Source organism: Rattus norvegicus, chromosome 5 (genome assembly GCF_036323735.1).
Source record: "Rattus norvegicus strain BN/NHsdMcwi chromosome 5, GRCr8, whole genome shotgun sequence".
Taxonomy (NCBI): Eukaryota; Metazoa; Chordata; class Mammalia; order Rodentia; family Muridae; genus Rattus; species Rattus norvegicus.
Window position 1 is genome coordinate 15,465,615 of NC_086023.1, and position 26,285 is coordinate 15,491,899.

The 26,285-nt window shown below is 37.2% G+C and overlaps 1 protein-coding gene across 10 annotated transcripts in view; it reads left to right on the plus strand.

The window, feature by feature from the left end:
- Sntg1 (syntrophin, gamma 1) overlaps window positions 1-26,285 on the plus strand; it is an 814,179-nt gene that overhangs the window by 696,325 nt on the left and 91,569 nt on the right. The window lies entirely within an intron of this gene.

Consider the following 26,285-nt stretch of genomic DNA (forward strand, 5'->3'; position numbering starts at 1 on the left):
ATAACATAAGAAAGAAACTTCCTAGCTGGGCAGTGGTGGTACATGCCTTAGCACTAGCACTTGAGAGGCAGAGGCAGAGGCAGGCAGATCTCTGAGTTTAAGGACAGCCTGGTTTACAGAGTAAGTTCCATGAGTTCCTGAAGGGCCAGGTCTACAGAGAATCTCTCTCTCTCTCTCTCTCTCTCTCTCTCTCTCTCTCTCTCTCTCTCTAAAAAAAAAAGAAAAGAAAAAGCAAATAAAGAAAGTTCTAGGATATAATGCGTATGACAATTTTATTCACAATCTGAATAGTCACTTTGGTTGGATTTGGTCTATGCAGTGCATTTGAGAAAAGATTAACTAGGATGAAGCATACTTCATGAAATGGATGGTTCATTCTCATGAGCTGGAGGAAAATTCCAACTGAAGTTAACTAGACTGAAGGAAAATGAGGAACGGAAAGGGATTTTTCTTTGCTTCTCAATCTGCTCATATATGAACAAGCCCCTTCATACTCCCATGGCCGCAGATGAGATTTATCTGTCACTGTAGAGTATATCCTTTTTAATTGTGTTCAAAATGCAAGTTCTTGCATACCTTGAACCATGTTTCACCTACAGAAGGCAAGCAATGTGTTCTAGGGTCAGATTTTTTATGAGGATCTTCTGAGTGGACTGTGCCTCAAGCTGTTAACATAAAAGCCAATATGGACAAACTGGATATATTGGAGAAGCCAGGAATGATGAATGTCTTATGAAATTTCTTTCTATCTAGTAGAGACTGCCTCAGAAAAGAACCCAACAATTGTTGCAGGCAACATAGTTGGAAAGATAGCTTACTAAAATCACTTTTTTTTTTTTGGTTCTTTTTTTCGGAGCTGGGGACCTAACCCAGGGCCTTGCGCTTCCTAGGTAAGCACTCTACCACTGAGCTAAATCCCCAGCTCCACTAAAATCACTTTTACACCAGCTAATTCCAAAGTAACCCAAGATGCTGTACATAGAGCCTTGCTAGGCTTTGGTTTTGTTATATTCGCACTCTTCTTTTTTGCAACAGAAATTTTAATCTGTTATTATAGATTATATTTATGCATGTTTTTATTTTATAGAAGCTTACAATTTGAGACTGTCTTAAATATCAGAAAAGATTTTTTTATCTGCTCTTCAGAAGATATTGACATAGTTTATTGCTTGGGAAAGCTTAAAATTGTATTGAATAGATTTGGCAGTATGTGGTATCCATGAACTTATGAGATCCAGGCAAATAATCTTACAGTTTGAATATATACCATTTGTACCCAGCTTATATGTCAGCAAATTTGGTTACCAGCTCAAGGTGCTCTTCTGGAGGTCAGGGAAATTTAGCTAAAGGAAATAGGACACCGAAAGGAGGGATTCTCTCCTGTCTGTCCTGCCTTTGATTCCTGTCCCACTGGGATGTAAGCAACCAACTCCATTGGCTTCTGCTAGGATGTCTAAATGATTTTTACTCTCGACCACAGCAAAAATAAATCATTCTATTAATTTGGTCACAGCAATAAGAACCAACAACCAGGTCATCTGGTAGATGTTCATAGGAGGGCAGAACACACATTTATGAAAGAATGCTTTTTTCGCTTAATTTTTCTATTTAACAACCAATAGTGTTGTTAAATGAGGAAGGTTTCAAGCACGAAACATGAAAACTGGGAGTGTAGCAGAATGGTAGAGTATGTAGCATATGTGATACACTGTGGTTAACTCCCAGCAGCACAGAAAAAAGAAAGGAAGAGAAGAAAATAAATGAGCAAGAAGGTGAGTGTGAGATGAAAGAAGTGAGGAAAGAATGAAAAAAAATTAAACAGAAAGATGAGACAAAAACTTGAAAAGATATTAAGAAATAACTCAATTGTCTTTGTGTAGTAAAAGTGCTACACATTTGGCAACTGTTGTATGATAAAACCTTTCCTGGAGACATACAACACACATGTCTAGTCATCACAAATCAGGAACCCATGACGTACCCTAATATGAAAAACAACTGTGGTGGTTTGAATAAGAATGGTCCCACTAGGCTCATATGATCGAATGTTTAGTGGCATTACTTGAGAAAGATTAGGGGGTATGGCTTTGTTGGGGTAGATGTGGCCTCAGTGGAAGAAGTGTGGCCCCGGGGCTTTGAGGTTTCAAAAGCCTAAACCAGGCCCAGTATCTCTTACTCTTTCTGCTTCCTGCAGATCCCAATGTGGAACTCTCAGTTATTTCTCCAGTATCATGTTTGCCTGCATGCCACAACCTCTCCACCATAATAATAATGGACTAAACTCTGACACTGTGATAAAGCTCCAATTAAATGCTTTATTTTATAAGAGTTAGTGTCATCATAGTGTCTCTTCAGAGCAATAGTAAAGGGAGTCTGGCCAGCTGGAGCTTGGCAAGCAAAGCTTTGGTAGGCCTTGCTTTTCTCTCCCATCTCCTCTGCCTAGCTACCAAGGTCTAACCCCTTATTTTGCCACTGAGGCTGACTACCAAGGTCCAGCTACAAAAGTACTGAAGTCAAGCAATCAAAACCTCCATTTGTCTCACCTAATTAACATGTTAAATTACAATAAAACATTTCATACTAACATGAGGTTTCCTATTTGACCTTTATTAAATGCCATTTTTGTATGTGTCATGTCAGTCTTCTCTGTATCCAGAGGCCATCCTTTGTTCTTTGAGCCAAATACCTCTTCTCCACCTTTCTTTTTACCCTCTGTTTCTCCCTCATTCTCATCTCATGTCTTTGTCTCTTATTCCCTACTTTTTGTCCCTCTGGGGCAAATTAATCACCCTTATGCTGAGAAATTGGTCTTGGGCATCCTGACCCAATACTACCCTTTCAAATAGAACACAAACAAAGATACCCATGAAGTCCACTTTGGTGAAGCAATTAATTTTATTAGAGTTATTTATAGGAATATGGGTCAGTGGTTACTTGCAGGACCAGAAAGAAATGACACAAAGAGTTCTATCACCAAGGACCATGCCAGGATGGGTAACAGCTTGCAAAAGCTGGTCTTAACTACATCCAGTCAGTTCTGCTGGTTTCTTGGATCTAAGAGTCAGTCTTGTAGCTTTCCTTCTCTTAGTGTCATATCCTCAATGCCGTGTTTGAGTCCTTTTGCCAGCTCAGTTTCCTCTTCTGAGGGGGAATTTTCAGTTTTATTACTTACTCTGGTAGGGAAGGGCCTGGTAAATTTGGTCAGTTTCAGGGACTTCCTGGAGCTATCTTGTGTTTGCTTTCCTGTTTAAACAGTTTCCACAGCAGGATAGATTGTTTCCATCTCAGAAGAAACTGTCACAGAATAGCAATTGACCAAAAAAACGCCTGAATGAAAGTAATACAGTTCTTCTCATAGTTTTTTTCTTATTTCCCAATTTCATAAAAGAGCACAGCCAGAATACGGCAAATACATAGGCAAATGCCAGCAGCAAACCACTGAACTGAGAATGGGACCCCCGTTGAAGGAATCAGAGAAAGGACTGAAAGAGCTTGAAGGGGCTTGAGAACCCACATGAACAACAATGACAACCAACCAGAGCTTCCAGGGACTAAGCCACTACCCAAAGACTCTACATGGACTGACCTTGGGCTCCAACCTCATAGGTAGCAATGAATAGCCTAGTAAGAGCACCAGTGGAAGGGGAAGCCCTTGGTCATACCAAGACTGAACCCCAGTGAACATGACGGAAATGGGGGGAGGATGAGGAGGGGAACACCCATAGAGAAGGGGAGGGGTTAGGGTGGTGTTGGCCGGGAAACCGGGAAAGGGAATAACAATCGAAATGTAGATAAGAAACACCCAAGTTAATAAAGATGAGAAAAAAAAGTTTCCAAACTCTAAAAAAAAAAAAAATTAAGTGTAATAGCTTCTCTTTCAATGTGTTCATTGCTATGACAAATAGTCAGAAATTTCTTTGAATGTCTTGTCACTTCAACCATCTAATTATTTCCCATGGGTGTGAGCAATTATGAAACAATGTAATGACTTTTACTCTCCTTCAGCTGTCTAGGCAAGCAAAAGAGTTCCTTACTCTTGTTTTAGTAGAAATGAAACATGAGAATTTTAAGTGGAGAGTGATCATCTGGCCTGGATTCAGGATCAGTGTTATGAAGCCGTTTCATCTGTGATTAAAATATAGCATCCTATGTGGAAGCTCATTAAAACAGAAGGGAAACAATTCAAAATAGCTTCAGAAAGTCCCCGAAACTAACTAGATTCATTATGATCCTTCTTTTTAATACCAATCAATAACAATTGTTGAGAGAATGTCTCAGAAGAATAAAGCTGCAAATAAGAAGCAAACAGTAGCCAAGCAATCCAGAAAGAAGCAGAGACCAGGTAAGCTAATTGGAAGAGGGGAAAACCAAGTGCACCACCTAGAAAGAACACTCTAAACTTTTATAGCTGCTTGAAGCCTATGAAGGGTAGTCCAGGTTCCCAGAGCTGTCATCTGTGTGTGGGTGTGCTTTTAGTGATGAAGGTGTCTTGGACTAATTTTTGTTCCTTTAGTAATGCCCTCACCTTATATTCTTATGGATTATCTCAGTAATACTCACAGTTCATAAAATTGAGTTCTGATGGTATATGTACCTTGGTCTATCATGGGTTCTCTCTCTGGGATGAATAGATGTGTATTATGTCTTCCTAGAAAATATTTTCTCACATAATATTATTGGCATCTGAACAGGGACCCAATGGAGCCCAAGATGAATTATGGAGCGGTGAATGCATGGTCCTGTCTATGCGTAGCCATTTTTGGTTATGAAAGCAGTTATGTAGTTCTTCCTATGACTAGTGAAGCTTGCCACTAGGTCTGAAGTCTCCAATATGGGATGTCTATGGGAAGAATCCCAGTATGGCCATCTTAGTCCATATGGTATGGAGTGGTATATCTGATTGATGAGTGGACACACCACAGGAATACAAGGAAGCCTTTAAAGCAGTTTAAAGTTTAGAGGGAAGTTTGCAACATTTGAGATTAGTGTACATGGGTTGTGTATTTGGCAAACCTCAAGAGAGTTTGTTTTGCTTCTATTATGTGTACTTAAGATGTATTTGAGCATGAGATGGTGTTAAGCAGGAGCTTGTTAGTGTAAAGCAAGAATTGCAACAAGAAAAGGAGGTTTGGCTAGCATTCTCTGTGTTAGCCTGTGATTTGTCAGATACATTAGTTAAACAAGAGGGTAAGATGGACATATTGGCTTGAAGACTAGACAGCGAGTGGAAGTAAGATCCATTCTCAGAAGCACTTCCTAGGATCCCAGAACTTGGTCCCCCTGGGAGAATTTAGAAAGTAAAAAAGAAAACATGGTAAAAGTAATAAAAATAAACATAGAGTATGGCCTTTAGTAATTCAAATGAAAGGAAAAATCTGAAATCAAGAATGCATATGTGGACACAATATTTCAGGGCAAGAAACTTTAAAAATCAGGCAATTGTCAGTATGTGGGAAGCTGGAATTGGGAAAAAGATTTAAACAAGTAGTGAAAAAATTGTTATGGCATGGCTTTTGAGTCTGTGGGACATGGGATTGGATGGGATTAGTCTGTCTACTGTGAAGGAAGGAAAACTGAGTAATGTAACTCCCTATACCTTCCTTAAGGCAAAAACTACATAACATACAAAATGGTGTTAAGGAGTTCAGTTCCTAGTTTATTAAAGTAATCAGGACTTCAATAACCAAAGGGCTATCTTATCAAAGTCATTAGGAAGATTTGATTATCTCCATCTGAGGTCCCATAAAGGTGGGGCAGTTGCTATTGAGGAAATTTGGAATACGAGAAGTTGTGTTTGCATACCAGTTCACTGGACCAGCTAGAATTATGTTCACAGAGAAAAGGTTGGTCCATTGGGGACCTCAAGGATTTTATATATCTTTATCAGCTTCCTAGAGCCCTTTGGTGGGGTAAGATCATTATAAAGTATAAAAATATTTGGCAGATATAAGAGGAAAGAATACATTCAAAGTCAGGATATACTCTTTCCTCTTATATAGAAGAGAAATGAAAAAGGCAAAGCAAAGGAAACATGTTTCTGGGTTACCTAAAGACATATGTGGCAAGAGTTATACTTTCTAGTGAAAATATTGATTGAGGGTCAGCTTTTAGACTGACAAGAAGCTCACCAAAAGATTAGAGTTTAAATGAGTGGAACAAAGGGAAGTAAATATGGTCCTCCAGAGTAAGAGGAAGTTGTACCAATGTGAGCATCTCCTAAGGCATCTCTGACAAAGTGACCAAAATGACCTCCTGTTTAGTTACAGGTATATTGGTCCCTTATAACTGTTAAAAATACTTGGCCTTTGGTGAATACTGAAACTGAATGTGCCTTAATTTATGACAATTCTGAAAAGCGTCAAGCAGATTGGGAAGTAGATGGATTTGGCCATAGGATAGTGCAGGTAAAAACTGGTTTTGGAAGTAGGTAATTATTCCCAAGATTATATAGTATGAATTTCACCACTACAAGAAAACATTCTGTGGATGAATTCTTTACTGAACTATTCACTTTATAGCACTGTTAGACAATTTTGCCTAAAAGTGTGGGCAATGAAACCAGTCATGCATTGTCCGGCAAGAACCTATAAAATTGCCTACTTTGATTAGGGTGATAGAAGTCAAACAGTATAGATTGCCAGGAGCTATGATAAAATTAGAGAAGCTATTAGAGAATTCAAAAGGATAAAGCTTATTTGCCCAGGACAGAGCTCTTTCAATAGTGAAATATGGCCTGTGAGGCAGCCAGATGGCTCCTGGACAATTACTACAGACTAAAGAGAGATAATTAATGTATTTTCCCATTCACACTGCTGTACCTAATATTGCTTTTTTTAACTGAACAACTAGAACAAGTGATGGGATCTTTCCATGTTGTATTAGACCTTGCTAGTGATTTTTTCTGTATATCCTTAGTTGTTGAGTTCCAAATCCAGTGTGCACTAACGTAGAATAGTCAACAGTGGACCCTCAAAGTACTTCTACAAGGCTATACTTATAGTCCCACTGTTAGACATAGGATGCAGACTTAAGACCTTACTATGCTATTCTGCTTGATGTCTGAAAAAAACAAATTCATTGTGTAGATAAAATATGAATAAACTCGAAAGGTTTTGAAAATATAGAAAAGCATCAAAAGGAAGTATGGGTTCTTCTAAAAGAACAGGCACGCGGGATCAATCTATACAAGGTAGAAAGGCCAAACACAGTTGAAAATTCTTGTGAGTTTTATGATCTGATAAGACACCCATAATACTGATAACATTATTGATGAAATGGTTCAATAGCCTTTACTTATACATAAAAGGAGCTACAGGTATTTTGGGTGTTCTTAGGTTACTGGCAGATTTTTCATACCTCATTTTGCCCAAGACGTCTGTTCAATAGGCTATAGTTGAGGACTGCAGAAAAAGAAACCTGAGCAAACATTTTTAATAAGGTTTTTGTCTCATTCCTGGAAATTATCAGAAGCTTTTTACATATCACTAGAATAGAAACTTATATATATATATTGCAATTCAATTGGTAGAATCCATAACATGCTCCCACTCCAGTGACTAAATGCACCTTATCCAATACCGGACTAGACTGAAGGACTTCTGGCCAAATCTCTTTCTGGTGTAGCAGAGAATCAAGCTCTACAAAAATGGCACTGTGTCTGCAAGCCCCATCACCCATGCCATGTTTGCTGTCTTATGGCCAGTGATCTTTAAAGGCACTGAGCATCTTCCAGTAATTAGACCAACAACTAGGTCAGATAGAGTACTGGAAGAACTATAGGCACATCAAACAAGATCACGTGCTCCACTATGTTCATCGCAGCCTTATTTATAATAGCCAGAAACTGGAAAGAACCCAGATGCCCTTCAACAGAGGAATGGATACAGAAAATGTGGTACATCTACACAATGGAATATTACTCAGCTATCAAAAACAACGAGTTTATGAAATTCGTAGGCAAATGGTTGGAACTGGAAAATACCATCCTGAGTGAGCTAACCCAATCACAGAAAGACATACATGGTATGCACTCATTGATAAGTGGCTATTAGCCCAAATGCTTGAATTACCCTAGATCCCTAGAACAAACGAAACCCAAGACGGATGATCAAAATGTGAATGCTTCACTCCTTCTTTAAATGAGGAAAAAGAATACCCTTGGCAGGGAAGGGAGAGGCAAAGATTAAAACAGAGACTGAAGGAACACCCATTCAGAGCCTGCCCCACATGTGGCCCATACATATACAGCCACCCAATTAGACAAGATGGATGAAGCAAAGAAGTGCAGACAGACAGGAGCCGGATGTAGATCGCTCCTGAGAGACACAGCCAGAATACAGCAAATACAGAGGCGAATGCCAGCAGCAAACCACTGATTTGAGAATAGGACCCCCGTTGAAGGAATCAGAGAAAGAACTGGAAGATCTTGAAGGGGCTCGAGACCCCAAAAGTACAACAATGTCAAGCAACCAGAGCTTCCAGGGACTAAGCCACTACCTAAAGACTATACATGGACTGACCCTGGACTCTGACCCCATAGGTAGCAATGAATATCCTAGTAAGAGCACCAGTGGAAGGGGAAGCCCTGGGTCCTGCTAAGACTGAACCCCCAGTGAACTAGACTATGGGGGGAGGGCGGCAATGGGGGGAGGGTTGGGAGGGGAACACCCATATGGAAGGGGAGGGATGTTTGCCCGGAAACCGGGAAAGGGAATAACACTTGAAATGTATATAAGAAATACTCAAGTTAATTAAAAAAAAAAAAAGAATGGCTATCTGTAGTACAGCATAGAATAGAGAAGTCATGAAACTGGCAAAGAGACAAGAATACATAACCAATGGAATAAGTTAAGAGCAGTATGTAGTAACTCATGATACTTGGTCCGTGACAATTTGTATTTAGAGACTGATTGGGGCTATATTTAGAGGCTTTTATTTATATAGAGTTCAGTGGGTATAGGCAGACTGACAGGTGCTGGGATGGCCACTGTGGGTCAAGAGAAATATATAGATAATTCAACAGGAATCAGAAACCCTGTGGCATCCTGTTAATTATCCCCTGGAAACCAGAAGGCAGATGCTGTTACCAAACTCTAGGTCATTTTCCCATAGGCACCTTTGAAAGCTTCTCACAGCGTCCAAATAAAGTGTAATCATAGGGAAGTGTCTTAGTCAAGACAAATTCTATAAGGAGACACTCTGCAGACCAGAGCAACTCTGAAAAAAAGAAAACATTTAATTTGGGACAGTTTACAGTTTTAGAATTTTGGTCCATTACTTTCATGGTGGTATGCAGGCAGGGCAGACATGATACTAGAGGAATAGCTAAAAATTCTAAGAATTAGCAGAGAAGATTATGAAGAGAAAGATACTTGGCCTGGCTTGAGCATTGGAACCCCAATGCCCAATCCCCATTGACTCATTTTACCCCTGAGGGCCACACCTACTCCAATAAGGCCTTATATTCAAATATTTTCAAATAGTGTCACTCCCTATGAGTCTCTGGGTGCCATAGCATTCAAACCACCACTGGGAGCCAATAAACATTGGAAAATAACTAAGACCACTGATATTTCTATGAAATACTATGATCTTTTGCATGGTAGTCAAGCATGTAAGCTCTTTTTCTGATTACTGCCTTGACAAATGTGTCTGGTTAGGACACATACACAAATCAACCTGTCTTTTCAGAAATTGGCAGGTAAACTTTGTAGGGCCTATGTCTTTCAGTGAGGGATGCATATATGTCCTCACCTGTGTGTACACTACTATAGGCCTCTTACAAATATTTCTATTTATGGCAGCAATAGATGAAACTATCATTAAGAGTCTCACCCAAGCAAGTATTATGAATGTGTGTCCATGAAGAATCAGTAGTGACAGAGGTAGCCATTACTCCAACATTGATATATAGAACTGGGCTGGAAAAAAAATGGGTGCAATAGTATTTATCCACCCCCAAAAGCTGTATTAATTGAAAGAAAAATGGATCATTGAAACATCAACCAAAAAATCTAAATACAAATGTTAGTTGGTTTTCTACATGGGTAGAAAGGAAATTCCCAGTGAAATTAAGGTTATAGACTGAAAACTCCAGTGCCAGGGATGGGCTGTCTCCCTATGAGGAGTTGTCAATTGAAGCCCCTGAGACCTCAAAAGCTAAATGTCTATTTCTACCCCTGTTGGTTGAATACCAGAACTACATGGTAAGACCCTATTGCTGAAGACACTGGATTTTTTTTTCCTGAAGGGCATTGAGAAATTAAACTGTGACTAAATTTGAAACTCCCAATCTATTGATTGGTTTTCATAGTGACAAAGGGAGCCAGGCAATATATGCAATAGTGATTCAATTATCATGTGCAAGACAGCCTTCCAGTGGGATTTAAGGCTTGCTTGACAAGAGGAAGATCTCATCTTTTACTATAAGCAAGAATAAAAACCTATGAGGCAGATCATAGTAGGGAAGCAATGTCTATTGATTTACTAGATATCTATGATATGCCTGACAAAATGCCTTCCATACATTTTTGTTTATGCCAATGGGTAACTATTGTTGTCTGCCTCAACTTATAACCCATTGGTAAAATTCCTCAGAACAAGTAACTGTCACTGTGCCATGATGCCCTAAAGGTGGACATCTATAATTATCCCAACCAAGGCTCAGAGATAATTGTGAAACAGGGGTCAGAAAGGATGTGGGTTGAAGGGGGAACAACCTCATAGAAGTAGGGTAGGGGGGATGGGATGGGGGTTTATGGATGGGAAACTGGAAAAGGGGATAACATTTAAAATATAAATAAAAGATATCCAATAAAAAAGTTTAATAAGAAAAGAAAGGATGTAAGATCTGGAGGAAGAAGTGGATTATTATGTATTAGTTTATTCCGTGATTGCAACAACATCCCTTCTTTCAGGGAAGCTCCTGAAGACAGAAAGGAAATTATTCAAAATAGCTTCAGGAAGTCCCTGAAACTGACCATATTTACTAACTGGCTCTGTTGTTTTTAATAACAAAATCCCAAAGTTTTAATTTACCACATGAAGAGGCAGGAGCCAGATGCTGTGGTGAAAGTCTGCTAGCTCAGAGAGGCAGAGAAAGCACCCATTGACCTTCCTCATCAATTGACATCCTGGAAGGTAAAAGATAGTTCTTCACATTGTCTAATAAACCCTTCCGAACTTGCTCCTCCTTTCTGCTTCCTGTTCATCTCTATCTATCCTCCAGACTTCCTCAATCTATGTTTTTTCCATGTTCACTCCCTAGTGACATTATCAGCTTTGGTCTATGGCTGCCTTTCTTCAATCTTGTTTACAATAAAGAGAAAGCTCTCAGATTAAAGGTGTATACTAGGTCTAAACACACACCTTCCCCCCTTCAACGCTCTTGGCTTAAATGTATGTGCTGGGGCAGTGCCATACCGCAACTAAAGAAAGGATTTTTCTGTATACAATCTGAGTTCACAGTGTGATCAAATATCCTGCAACGTGCCTCCTTGCTCAAGATTGTATCAATGGTGAAGATTGTTTTAAGTTACCCTTAGAGACGCCAAGCTGCAATGAGGATTCTAAGACAAAGTTAACATCAAAGAAGACTCTGAAACCAGACTACTTTTTCCACGCCCAAACCAGCTGAGCTCCTGAAGGAGACCTAGGGCAATTGATCCGCTTGGAAAGAACACTCAGAACCTGTTAATCATTCTGAAGACTGTGCAGTATATTCCAAGTTCCCAGATTTTATAAGCTGCCACCCATACTGGGGTGGCTTTGGTGACACAGTTTTATCATTGAGTCAGTTTGCCTCTGCAAATAACTCTCATTCATATTCTTATAAATAACTCCAATAAATCTCATTGGTTCACCAAATTGGATTTTGGTGGTATTCATACATTGGTTGTTCAGAGGCTACTTATCTTAGGTGACTGAATATATTTGTTATGCCTCCTCATGAAATGTCTTGTCACCCAACAGGCAGTAAGCCACAGCATATCGACCAATTTCACTCTCCACATCTAAACCTCACTCAAAACAATTTCATCCAGTATGGACACTCTTGAAATGAAAATATACCTTGTCAGTACCCTAGCTTGTCGCAAATCACTGAGGTCTGAAGACAGCACATGCAAAAGTCAGTCATAAGAGTCTTTAATCCTTTCTCTTCATGATTAGATGCTTTAGGGCTAGTACGGACCCATGCAGGCAGGCTCCCACATTGTTACTTCAGTCGCCGTGAGCCCCAATGAATCCTGTTTAGCTGATTCTGTAAATTGTGTCCTCTTGATGTCTTTGACCTCTCTTGCTTTTGCAACTCTTCCTCCCTGTCTTCCACAGGCTTTTCCACTTTGGCTAGGCACCAATATATGAATAAAGCAGAATGTCACTAGAAATCATTTCATTGACTTGTTATTATTATTATTATTATTATTATTATTGTTATTATTTTTATTATTGCTGTTGTTGTTGTTGTTGTTGTTGTTTTGTCACTGTGTTTGGTTCTACTCTAGGCCTGAGAACAATTCAGTTTCCAGTTCCTGGCCATCTAAATACTGTTAGACATAGATTTCCTTTCATAGCTTGGCCTCAAGTTAGATTGACCACTTTTATAAACTCTGAGTCATCATTACCCTGGCACATCTTGCAGGCAGGACAGGTGTGGAACAATGATTTTCTGCCAGGGTTGGCGTCCAAGTACCACCACTGGATGACTTGTCAAGTTACTGAAAATGGCCAGTTCAGGATCCTTTTTCTCCATTAGTAGGAATCCTTGGTAGGTCACTCTGTCACTCTCATAAGTTCCAGGAAATTTCTACAGCAGTTTGTTACCACATCACCCACTAAATGCCCCCTCCCCATTCTAGTTATCATCCCCTGTATTAACTCCCTCCATCCCATCCTTGCAACGTGATCCCTCCTGTTCTCATCCCCACCTGACCGTAGTTCATTCTTAAAATCTATTTTAATTTCTCTTCTCATAAAGTTACATTGGCTCATTTTAGCCTCTCAGGTCTGTGGATTGTAGTGTAATTTTTTTTTCTGTTGGCTCATAACCAGCTAATATCCACATATAAGTAAGTACTTATCATTTTTTTTCTGAATTGCCTAGATCAGGCTGATTTTTTAATCAGTTCCATTATTTGCCTGAAAGTTTCCTGATGTCATTTTGGTCTTTAGCAGCAACTGAGTAATAGTCTATTGTATAAATGCACCACATTTTTTTCTTTTTTAAGGTTTATTTATTTGTTTTATGTATATGAGTACTCTATCTGCATGTGCTCTACATGACAGAAGAGGGCATCAGGTCACATTATAGACAGTTGTGAGCCACCATGTGACTGCTGGAAATTAAACTCATGACCTTGGAAAGAGCAGATGATGCTCTAAACTACTGAGCAATCTCTTCAGCCTCTACTAATTTTTTTTTTATCCATTTTTTGGTTGATGGACGTCTAGGCTGTTTTCAGTTTCTCAATATTGTAAATGAAGCCTTTATGAACATAATTGAGAAAGTGTATTTATAGTAAGAACATGTTTTGAGTGTATATACAAAAGTTGTATAGCTGGGTCTTTAGGTAGATAGATTACTCTATTTCCCATAATAGCTACAAAGACATAGTGTCAAACTTTGTTGAGGTATTATAATAATGGAAAAACACTTAGAAGGAAGATTTTAAGACATCATGTATGTGGTATCAACTTATTCTCATAGGGATGTAGAGCCATTGGGACCCGTACACAAGAGAGTGTGTAATAGCTTTAGGAGTAGTCCTGGCTACCAAACTTGTATGAAACTATTAAGAAACATTATATCCATTAGTAGAGAGTCCATGTATCTGTACACTAATATCTGTGGTCTAAAAGTATATATCAAGCAGGATACCTAAGTAATAGTTATATGGAACAACATGAATGACTTCATGGAATGTGCTAGCTGAAAGAATTAAACTATGGCAATACATATTCATGAATTAATTAAAGTGAACTATAGTGATTTTATTTGTTGTTGAAAAGAAAAAAGAAAAAAAGGATTAAAAAGCAAGACTGTTAGAGAAATTATCAGTGTAATGACTTCAAGAAGATAGCAAGTCAGATGTGACTAGGGAAGACTAAAAGGTACAGAAGTCATCTTGGTTGTTAGAAACGCATTGTCTATATAAGGATACAGTATTGAAACAGATGGTGCTTTTAATTTTTCACTTTTTGGTAATTTAACTACACAGTCATGTTTTATGTGCTCTGTTGCACAGGTGTGTGTGTGCGTGTGTGTGTGTGTGTGTGTAAGCATGGCCCTCAGTGTAACAAAAATGGAATGATAATGAGACCTTTGTAAGGTGAAAAAGAAGAGAAAAATACAAGAGAGAGAACTATTCTCAGAAGGAATTGTTGCTCGTGTCACTGTGATACTTTTGATCTATGGAGACTGGCTGTTTACCATGAATGCATTATTGTGTGGGAAGTCTGGTTCTTTCAGCTTGTTCTCTATTCTCCTTTCTAAGAGAAGACCTTCTGCTGTGCTACTACATAACAAGAGTTGTCACGGGAGAAAACTATATGCCATTCTCTCATTGACTAAGAGGTACTGTAAATGGCATTTTTTGTATCCATTTTGGTTGCATATGTTCGAGGCTCTGAATAATCAGACTGTCTCAGACTAACTCCTTAATATAGCTGTTCATTGTAATTCTTTTCTGCTTTCTTATGTTTGTACTTTAGTTCCTATCATTAATTGATTGATATAATTTTTTAAGTTTCCTAGCATTCTTTAGGTACTCAATATATGATTTATTTTAATTTATAATTTCATTCAAGACACTTTAATCCCTTTATATATAAAATGTAATTATTTGTTTAGACTTAATATTTTCTATTTCCAAATTCATATTACCAATAAAAATATGATTTTACTTTTCATTAAAACAAATATCTAAATTTCTATGAATCTCCATGTAATATATCAATTCATCATAAAGTGAATTGTATTTTAATACTAATATCCTTATGTGAAAAAATTTCTTCTATTATACATAAATATGTGTTGAATATTGCCAGAAAGTAACTTCATACTTTAAGACCACTATGCAATTTTAACTTTTACCATTATGATATCATGAAAACTTTCATGTTCTTACCTATCAGGGATTGGTCTGATGAATTTAGATTTTATGTAAAGAATGTTTCATGAAGATTTTATTTTTCAATCTTTATATGTGGTAGATTATGTTTATTGATTTACATGTGTGGAACAATCTCTGCATTGCTGGTGTGTAACCAGTTTGATCATGGTGAATAACCTTTTTTATATTTTCTTGAGGAATTTGGTTTGGAAGTGTTTTATTGAGGTTTTCAATTCCTATATTCATGGATTATACTGTTTTATATTGGGTCTTTGTCTTCTTTGGTATTAGGGTAGCCATAACTTTGAAGAAAAGAATTAGAAAATGTTTCTTCAGTTTTGAGAATAATTTAAAGAGCACCGACATTAGTTCTTTGAAGGTCTGGTAGAATTCTGTCCTGGCTCTGGAATTTTTTGCAGTTGTGAAATTTTAATTATTGCTTCTATTTCACTAGATGTTATGGGTCTCTATAATTACTTTGTTTTTGTATAATTTTCACAGGTTGTATACATCAATAATTCGTCTATATCTTTTAGGTCTTCCAGTTTGGTAAAATACAGGTATTTACTGTATGCCCTTATTACTCTAAATTCCTCCAATCTCTATTAGTATATCTCCCCTTTTATCACTAACTTTAGTAATTTAAATATTTTCTTCCAAACTTATGGTTAATTTGGCTAAGAGTTTGTCAAAGTGGCTGATTTTTCTCAACAAACCAACAGTTTAGCTTGATCGAATATTTGTATTAGTTTTACGTTGTTTTCTACTTCATTAATTTCAGACCCGTGTTAGATTATTTCTACTCATCTATGCATTTTTGGTATTAATTCTTCATTTTTAGAGCTCTCAAGTGTGTCACTGAGTTACTAATAGATATCTCCAGTGTTCTAGGTAGACTCCTAAGGCTTTAAATTTGGCTACTATAACTGACATCATTGTGAAAACAACCATCTTAAGAAAAGAAATATACAGAATCAATGCAATGCTCATGAGAATTCCAACAAACTACTTTACGGAACACAAACACACACACACACACACACACACACACACACACACACACACAAACATACACAAAGCAGGATAGCTAAAACATTTCTGAATAATTAAAGAAGTATGGAAATTTTCAACCCTAGATTTCAAGATGTATTACAAAATAAAACAGCATGGTATTTGAATAAAAGCAGATATTGAAATAAAGACCTAGACATAATTCTACAGACTTGATTTTCTAAAAGAAGCTGATAATACACATGGGAGAAAAGCCAGCATGTTCAACAAATGATCATACCAGTTGGCTGTATGTAGAAGAATGAAAATAAATGCATATTTCTCATCCTTCTCAAAAACTCAACTGAAAATGAATAAAAGGCTTCTATATAAATATTTAATATTATAGAAAAGAAAGTTGTCAAAAAGAGGTGAACTCATTGGCATAGGAAAGAACTTTCTGAACTTAACACCAATAGTACAGGAACTAAAATAGCAATAAATAAATGGGACTTCAAGAAACTGAAAAGTTTCTAGATGCAATGGAGACCCATTATTCACACAAAGTGATTCCCTAGAGAGTAAGAAAAACCATTACTAATTATTCATCTGATAAGTGGTTATTATCTAGAATACAGGAAGAATTAAAAATTAATCAATTAAGCCAAATAAAACTGACACACAGAACTGAATAGTTTTCAAATAATAAAAGACAGATGTTTGAGAAATACTTAAAGAAATATTCAACACATTCCTGACTAATATTCAGCAGCCACGAGGGAAATGCATATTTCAGATTACTTTGAGATTTCATCAGTCAGAATAGAAAAGATTAATTTAAAATATGACAACATATGTTTGTGAGGATGTAGAGAAATGGAACCATTTACTTAGTGGAAGTGCAAACTAGTGCAGTCACTATGAAAATATGAGTGGATAATCTTCAGGAATATGAACCATGATCTACCTCATGATACAGCTATACTAGTCTACAATGTATACACAAATAACTATATTTTTCTAAAGAGATACTTGTTCATCCATGCTCATTGCTGTACTATTCCATAATAGCCTGAAGGTAGCTTAGATATTCATCAATCAATGGGTACACTTGAAAAATGTGGTATAGTAACATAAGCAGAACATTGATAAGCTGCTAAAAATTGAAATTATAGAATTTGTAGGTAAATGGATGATATTAGAAACAATCATCCAGAGTCTGATAACTCAGACCAACAAAAAATATATCTCATTGAAAAATGTGCAAGTCATACTAATATAATATTGGTACAAATATTATTGAAGTCACCAATGTTTTTTGATTGGATTTAAAACTCATCCATGAAATGACACTGCTAAGGTGCCAAGAACATGAGACTAGATAAATCCTGTGCCTCATGGAAAACTCTCTATTATAGCTCTGCTAAGGGAACTCAGAAATACTCTTAACGATATACTGCTATACCCATAGATTGGTGTATAATTTTTTTCACTCCACTTGTGCTTATATTCTTCTTTGGAATGACAGTTCCAGGCATCACTAAATAGAATATTGACATATGAGAATGTCAGACTTCTAGGAATAACATATCCATCTACTGTAGAACAAGTCCAACATTTTCAGAGTCTGTCTCTGGACACCTCCAGTTGTATAAATAATACTGTAAGTTGCCATCTCCTGGACCAAACTTAACGTACATCAGAGAAGTTCCTTCCTGAAGTAGGTGGGAATTAGAGACCCATAACTGAACAATGTGCACAGACAGAAAGAAAGTGGAGAGAGAGAGAGAGAGAGAGAGAGAGAGAGAGAGAGAGAGAGAGAGAGAGAGAGTCGCGCCCACCTCGTCCGGCAAGGAAGACGCAACACGGTTGGATTCTTCTCAACAGCCTTTACTGTAGGACTCCTTCTTTGTTGATACAGGGAGGCGGCGGCAGCCAGCCCTAAGTGTTACAGCTCCAAGTGTTACAGCTCCAAGTGTTACAGCTTTAAGTGTTGCCGCTCGGCTTATATACACAACAGTATGCTAATCTTCTTTCAGGGATTGGTGGGGCACGAGTCACCCCACTGCCATCCCAGCTACTTGTCCTCCAGAGATTGGCGCAGCATGAACTCCCATTTAGCATAGTACCGCCCCAGGCAGGCTGACATCAAGTGCAAAACTCCACGCATGCTCAGTACTGTTGTTAGGAGGGCTCCAGATTCACCTCATTATCATACAGCTGTTGCACCGCTCCCTACAAGAGAGAGAGAGAGAGAGAGAGAGAGAGAGAGAGAGAGAGAGAGAGACACTTTGGAGCACTCAATCCTAAGTGGGTGTCTTTATCAAACCGTTCTTCCCAAGTCTCATGGATCTATGTGGAAGAAGAGGAGGAAATATTGTAAAAGCCAAATGTGATGGTTGATTTCAAGGAAATAGTTTCTTCCATACATAACAGGGCTCATGGAACCCATATGAATCTAAGGAAACTGTTACAGAAAACAAGCAGAAAGCCTATACATGTTGAAGCCAAACAAAAATCCCAGCTACAAAAAGGGAAGTAGATGCAAAGTTCCACCCTATCTAAGAAGCTACTTGCAAATGAGACATGCTGGGAAATGTAAGATCTTTCTCCCCCAATATAGTGTCACTGGGTTTATCAATGATGTTATATTCAGGTCCCATGGCCAGGAGTTAACTAATACCAAACAAACAAACTCCATGTTGTTTTGTTTCTATATTGAATTTTTTTTTTTGTTTTGGCATTTTTTTTGTCTTTCTGTGCTCGCTCTCACTCTCACTCTCACTCTCGCTCTCGCTCTAGAAGAAACAGAGACAACATGAAGTTGTAAAGGTAGGAAGATCTGGGAGGAGAAGGGTAGGGGCATACATAACCAAAACATATTACATGAAAATACTTTTAAATAAAAAACAAAATACATTTTAAAGAGTGTTTTTCAGGGAAAATGTTCATCACATAAGTACTCCTGTAAGCTCAGTTTCTTAGGTCATAAGGACTCTAAATGTCCTAAAATGACATGAGGATTGCTTATTTCTTTATTCTATTTTCTGAAAGGTTTTGTAAGTATATAGTTTATTTTTTCCAAGGAGTAGAAGAAATTGAAGACATATTTGACCTACCACATTTTTCTCCAGTTCTAAATTATATATTGAATTGGCTGAATAATTATAGCATTAGTTATTTTTGGAAATTTCCTTTCACCCTTTTTGATATTCTAGTAATCATTGTAGTCTATTTTAAAGTCAAAATTAATTTTCTCAATATTGCATTTTATATTCTTTTAGTGTTTGTGAAGTCTACAGAATGAAGATATTTTTGCTCTTATACTAATGATCAATATACTAAACTTCAAACAACTACTTTTCTTTTTCAAAACATGTATTATAGACTTAATTACTATTTCAATGACATCTGTGTCTATTTTCTTTACTTTTACATTTTTTTCTAAAAGGAAATGTATACCATAAACCATGGAGTATCAGGCTAATCGAATGTGTGTGAACAATATTGATTGAATTTCTTAGATTTGATTTGACATACTTAACTTGTTTTCTTTCAAAATACTGTCTCACTTCATTTGTGATTCATCTTTTCACCTATGATGTTATGTTGCTTAGTTTTAATATATGTGATCAGTAGAAGAGTTTATACTTTCTTGTGAATTACAAATTCAGCCTAGAACACACCTGATCATTTGAACCTTGTGTATTATCCAAATAAAGAGATTTAAAGATTATATATAATTGTACCTGATTCTTGGAATTTAACATAAAAGTGAGGTCAACTTGTTCTAATTTCTTGTTGGATGTTGAATATTTAGGTGTAAGAAACTACTTATAACTTATTAACTTGAGTGTATCAATGGGTGTGGAGCCTTATTGGGTAATTGGGATATTTTAATAAACAAGATTTCTCCATTTGACCATGTTCTTTGTTATTTTTATTTGGAATTTTAATTTATACCATTTAAAAGAGCTTCATAAGAAACACCAAATCTGTCATTACCATGTCATTTTGGAGCTGTGCTCCTACAGTCTCACAGAACGACTCTCTCTTTTCCTAGAAGTGATTTTTACTCTAATGTAGACAACACTGTGGCAATTTTGCTTTTGATCTGTATTTGTATTTTTCTTAGTGTTCCAGTTCCTCTTGTTTGCACAATTTCTGTACCCCATGATTTAGACATGCTCCATAAGCAAGACAAAAATTTCCCTTTGCCTTTTGTTTTATTTACTTATTGATCATTTAATGCAATGTGAAAGTTCTTATTAGAGCCTGCATGGTCATAGCTTAGGCTGGGCATACTGTACCTCTGCTATGCAGTTTCTCTTTCTCCACTCCTTGTTCTCTCTCTCTCTCTCTGTCTCTCTCTCTCTCTCTCTCTCTCTCTCTCTCTCTGTCTCTCTGTCTCTCTCTGTCTCTCTCTGTCTCTGTCTCTCTCTCTGTCTCTCTCTCTCTCTCTCTCTCTCTCTCTCTCTCTCTCTCCTTTAGTGTTGACTAGCATTGCTGAATATTGAAGGCTTTTTCTGTTTATTTTGGTATTTTGTACTTTTCCCTTTACTGGTTAGAGATAAAAATAGCTTGAGGTGCTACCAGAGTGTCCTATGAAAGCAATACTTACTATCACAGAGGTAGGTGGTACTTGTTTTTATTATCATGTTTTTTTCTCCTATATGTGTAAACATATAGTGGAGGCAGGCATAAATTGAAAATCAGTAGTCTTCTATTAAAGCAAACATTATGTAAACACTGCTGCTAATTATCTTGCTATCTTTTCTGAGAAAGTTTCTCATAAAACATCATAAAACATGTTGTTTCTCTGACCTAACTGACTTTATTATTATCTGATCTTATATACATATTTTCATTGTTGTTTTATTTTCTATTATAGAAAATATTATAGGTATAAATACTATTTAAATAACTGTCATGATCTTCTAAAAATGGAAGAATACTTAGAGTGAATGGTGCCAGAGTTGGAGTCTTCACTGAATAGCCTGGTAGGACTTTCTGAGTGTGGACTAGATTGCTAAACTGTGCTGGGTGTGCTGACATCACGTTACAGCAGACTATAAGACTGGAATATTCTCACCAAGCTGGTCTTTTCATTTCAGTATTGCAGTTTTGTTGACATTAGTAGCAAAAGCACAATCGTTTGGTCATTTAACCCATTACTTATCTCTAAGTTCAGTTTGATCCTTTCTTTGGGGCACCTCCTATCTTTCTTGTGTTAGTCTCCCTCCTTTTCTCTGGATATTGCTGTGCTGGCTTCTCCAAGGCTGATGTGCTGCTCATGGTCAGTGTGATATAAAATCATAAGCTTCCTCTTAAATGATAATTCGTACACATAGAACTGTGGGTTACTGGGATTTTTCTCTCCTTTAAATTGATGTTTCTGCCTCTTGGCCACTTTTCTTATTTTTTTTCAATCTCTAGTTTTCTACAGAATTATGATGAAATACCTCTGTTCAGTTATGGTTCTTAGTAAACTAACCCCTTTATGTATGTTTGGGAATCCTTTTGTGTGTGACCATTTCTCTGTGTCTTAGCTCTGTTTATCTCTTCTTGCTTAGGAATTAGATTTTTAAGGGTTTAATTTCTCATCGTGACAGCCCTTTCTTACCACCTTTATTTTCTACCCATGTTCATGGCTTTAATCATCACTCTAGAGTGTTTTTACTATGTCAACTTTTAAACTGCATTGTGCTGTCTTTTATGTTCTCTTTTGTCTAGACAAATTCATAATATTTTAAAATACCCTTACTTATGTTTGTGAAGCCATAGGATGATGGACATGAAATGTATGGAAATGGGGGTGCCATTTTGAAAAAAAACTGCTATGTAGGATCACCTCAGACTATTTGCAGATTGACTTTTTCTGCCTCATCTTTCTAACTTCTGCCTGGACCCACTTTACATTTGAGCTTGACCTTTTGCTCCAGAATTGTTGTAGCAGAGGTTTTGCCCTCCTCTTGTGAGCAGAAATTCAATCTCTGCCCTGATGTTGTTATTACTATATGGCAAAATAAGACCTGTGTTTAGATTTATATGTTACATAGATAAAAATGCCCATAAGACTGAGGATTCTCCATCTAGTCCCAGTACTTTGATAAATAACTAGGACTTTAAACCCAGTATATTTTCTAGTCTTCTAAAACAACTAGGCTTGAAGGCTTTTCTGAATTATTTATTATAAAAATGAGAAACATAGAAACTGATCATACCCTTCTTTCATTTTAGCTCTATTACTATAATGTAACTAAACTAGTTTGCATACTTACAAAAATTAGTTAAGATTCTATTAATGTGATAAAATACATGACCAAAAGCAGCTTGGTGAGAAAAGGCTTTATTTCCTCTTAAAACTGCTCATCCCATTTTATCATTTAAGGAATAGGGGCAAGAGGCTAAGGTAAGAACCTGAATGCAGGAGTCCCAGAGTAGTGCTACTTACTAGCTATCCCCCAACCCCTAGGCAGTTTTCCTGATATCCAAGAACATTTGCCTAGAGGAACCATCACCCACAGTGGGCTGGATGCTTCCAAACCAGTCATTAACCAAGAAAGTTCCCCACAGGTATACCCACAAGCCAGTCTAGGAGAGGCATTTTCTCTATTGTAGCTGCCTCTCCTCAAATGACTGCAACTTTTGTCAAATTGACAAAAAAACTAATCAGGAAAATTAACCCCTTTTAAACTTGACACAAAGACATTACTCTTAATATATAACCTTTACTTTCTTTTGCATTCCCAACATCTAATATTAATATCAAAATAGAAAGCACTTCAACTTTTCAAAGTCCCATAGTCTTTAAGAATTCAAAAACTTTTAAATATCTTTAAAGTATCCAAGTCCTTTTCAAAGTTCAAAGCCCATCTAAACTAACTAAATCCTCTACAATGTCCTTAAAATTTAGAAATTCTAAAGTTTTATATAATTCCCAAATCTTCTTTCAATGGGCTCCTATGAAATAAAACTAGGGACATAACTTCTTTTTATAGGAGGCATGAGTTAGTGCATGATCATACCCGAATCAAAGCAAAACTATACAAAGTGTAGAAAACTTAATGCTTGACATCTAGAACCCACTCATTTTCATCAGGATCTTGGACCACTTCTCTCTCTGACTCTGCCTACTGCTGCACACACATCTTGTCTCACTGGCTGGCTCCACTCCACAGCTTCTGTTGTTTTTTTGGAGTCATTCCATGCTACTAGCATCTCTAAAATGCCGGGTTCTTCCGTACAACTGAGCTATACCATCAACACTAGCCTTTCTACTAGTCTACCACATCGTGCCAAGCCTCAACTTCTCTCTATGACTTGGAAATTCTACTTCAACTGTGGCTGCATCTTCACCAATGTCCTTTCTTGGCCTGTCGGATACCAAGATTCTGCTTTCTGTGGCCCTTTTAAGCTTTCATAACTAGTAACAACTGGAATTCTTTATCCATTACCAAGTACAGCTTCCAGAATGAGGTACAAAGTTTCCCATCTCTGGGCCATAGCTACTCTATGCTGTCCCTGAGGAAAAACTCTCCAGAAGATATTGCTTCAATGCTCCTGAAGTCTTGTTAGTCACAGCCAAGTCTTCAGCCCCAGGCATCCAGAGTCCATTTCAAAATACGGGATAGTCTTATAGTCTTCATGGAACGTTTCAATTTCCCTCTAATACTTCACAAGCTTGATCTCCATAATCTGATCATTCTCAGGTTTAACTTCTTTAGTTCCTGCAGCAGCTCACTCAGCTCTAAACACTCAATAGTTTTTCTATCCCAAAGTTCAAAAGTCCTTTTACATTATTACATAAAACATATTCAGGCTGACCAAAGCAATACCACATGATTCTGGTGCAAATTTCACTCTTAGAGTTTCATTGCTGTGATAGAACACCATGACCGAAAGCAACTTAGGGTGGAAAGAGTTTATTTCAGCTGGCAACTCTCAGAGTCAATAGTTGAGGAATACCAAGGTGGGAACTCAGTGCACCCGGAGGCAATAACAGACAGAGACCAAAGGGAAACACTGCTTCCTGACTAGCTCTCCATTGCTTGCTTAGTTTGTTTTCTTATCCAGGAACAACTGCCCAAAGGCGGAGCCACCCATAGGCTGGACTCTTCCCTATCAATCATAAACTAAGAAAGGACATGGTCGACAAGCTTGCCCTCAGACCAGTATTCTTGGCCATTTTCACAATTAAAGCTCTTTTCTTTCAAAGGATTGTAGCTTGTTTCAACATGTGTGTATGCCTGCATGTGTGTGTATAAATATATACATAGTTAAATGTTTTTATGACTATTATTTTCAATATTTACTATTTTTTAATTATAATTGACTATACAAAAAAATCCAAACAATGTATCGTGTCTGGAACTTACTATGATTTCATTAACAACTGAAAAGTCTGTGAAGTGTTCAATTATAATGTAAATTTCAAAGCATACATTAATACTCTGGAGAAGATATGTAAATCACAATTCCTAAAGTTGTTAAATCAGAGACTTTATAAATGCAAGAGAGTTATTATAATATAAACTAAGCTAATAGACAATCCAGTTTATTATATAGTAAAAATGATGCAGTAGGAAGAAAATGACACTGGGTGTAAGTGGGAATTATTCGTGAAGGTTCTTGTGTTGTATACAAACCACCTTAAGTGCAAGTTTGGACTTGAAAAGGGCCTCATCTTCTGCAGCAAGCTGGTAATTTGGTATTAGCAACTGGATGAGCATGATGGCTGTGCTGGACACTCTGCTATTCTCACCATTGCTTTTTGAGAATGGTATAATGGACACTAAGCCTAGCTGAACTTCCTCGTGTGTTTCATATTTTATTGGCCATAGAAAGTGTTATAGAAAACAATGTGATTGATGAATCAATATCTGAAAATTAGAAATCAAAAAGTAAAACTGGTGAGGTAAAAAGGGTCTTTTCATATGGAATTAATAAAATGTGAATCAAATATCAAAATTGTAACATTCAAACATTTGTGGATGTTGAGTCTCATGCAATTAAATACTGAAACATGAGGAACAGTGTAGCTCCCCTGCCTCCCACCAGGGACTTTTCTAAGCTTGGATTCTATGCCCCATGTATTAGATGCCAAATATAGACTTCAGCTTTTCCACTTGGCCTCTTTCTTCCCCAAAATAATGACTCTGAGATAAATTATGAATAATGTCTTAGCCCAAATGCTTTGGCCTATTCCATGACTAGCTTATTGTTGATATCAGAAATCGCCCTTAGCAGAGACACCTTTTGGTCACTGTTGCCATGGCAATGGCCATACATTCCCAGAAGACGTTTTGGTTCAATTCACACCTCCACCTGGGAACCTTTATGTCCCATTCCAAATAAAAGGCAAATTCCCTGCCCCCTAACTTTCTTTTTCTCTTCTTTCTCTCCCCACTTCCCCTTGTCTCCTTTCCCCATTAAAATCTCACCACGTGGAACCGTGTTGGTGTGGGTTTGGTGTGCTCTCTCCCCACGGGTGTGACCGATATTCTGATATTATTAACAACTGATATCTTATATTAATATCTGAGATTTAAATAACAACATTGGTGGCCCGTCAACACTTATAGCTTAGTTAACTGGTTTAAAGTATTCTATCTTTTGCACATGGTTAGTTACTATTCATCAGGTTTATGCGACCTTCTCCTCCAGAGTTCAGGACAAATTCTCTTTCCCTAACCTGACTATCTCAGAGTTCCCTTTCTGTAGTGAAATTTCCACCTCCCTCTTTCCTGCCTAAGCTCATTAGCCAATAACCTTTTGTAGACAGATGAAGCTTCCATAAATTGCTCAAGATATTCTTTATAGAACAGTGCTTTCCCTTAGAAGCTGATTTCTCTTAGTCAAGAAGACCCAGAGCTATGATCAGTCATTGCAACTGGATGTGTCAAAATTAACCTATTTTTTTTACCTTTTATAATTTTTAATTATAAAAAATGATAGCATATACTTTATCACCCAAGGTCCGTGCTCAGAATAAGTGCCTCACCATTCTGTCTTTTGATTCCCAGAGGATGATGTGTTTCATTCTAGTGGATACACGGGAAAGGCTTCCATTGCTCAGTTTCATGCTTTGTATTGTGGAAACATTCAGGCATAATAAATATAGCTAATTGGGAAAACAAGAGTTAATTGTCTATTGTAAGTAAATTCTTTTAAGAGCAAAAAGAA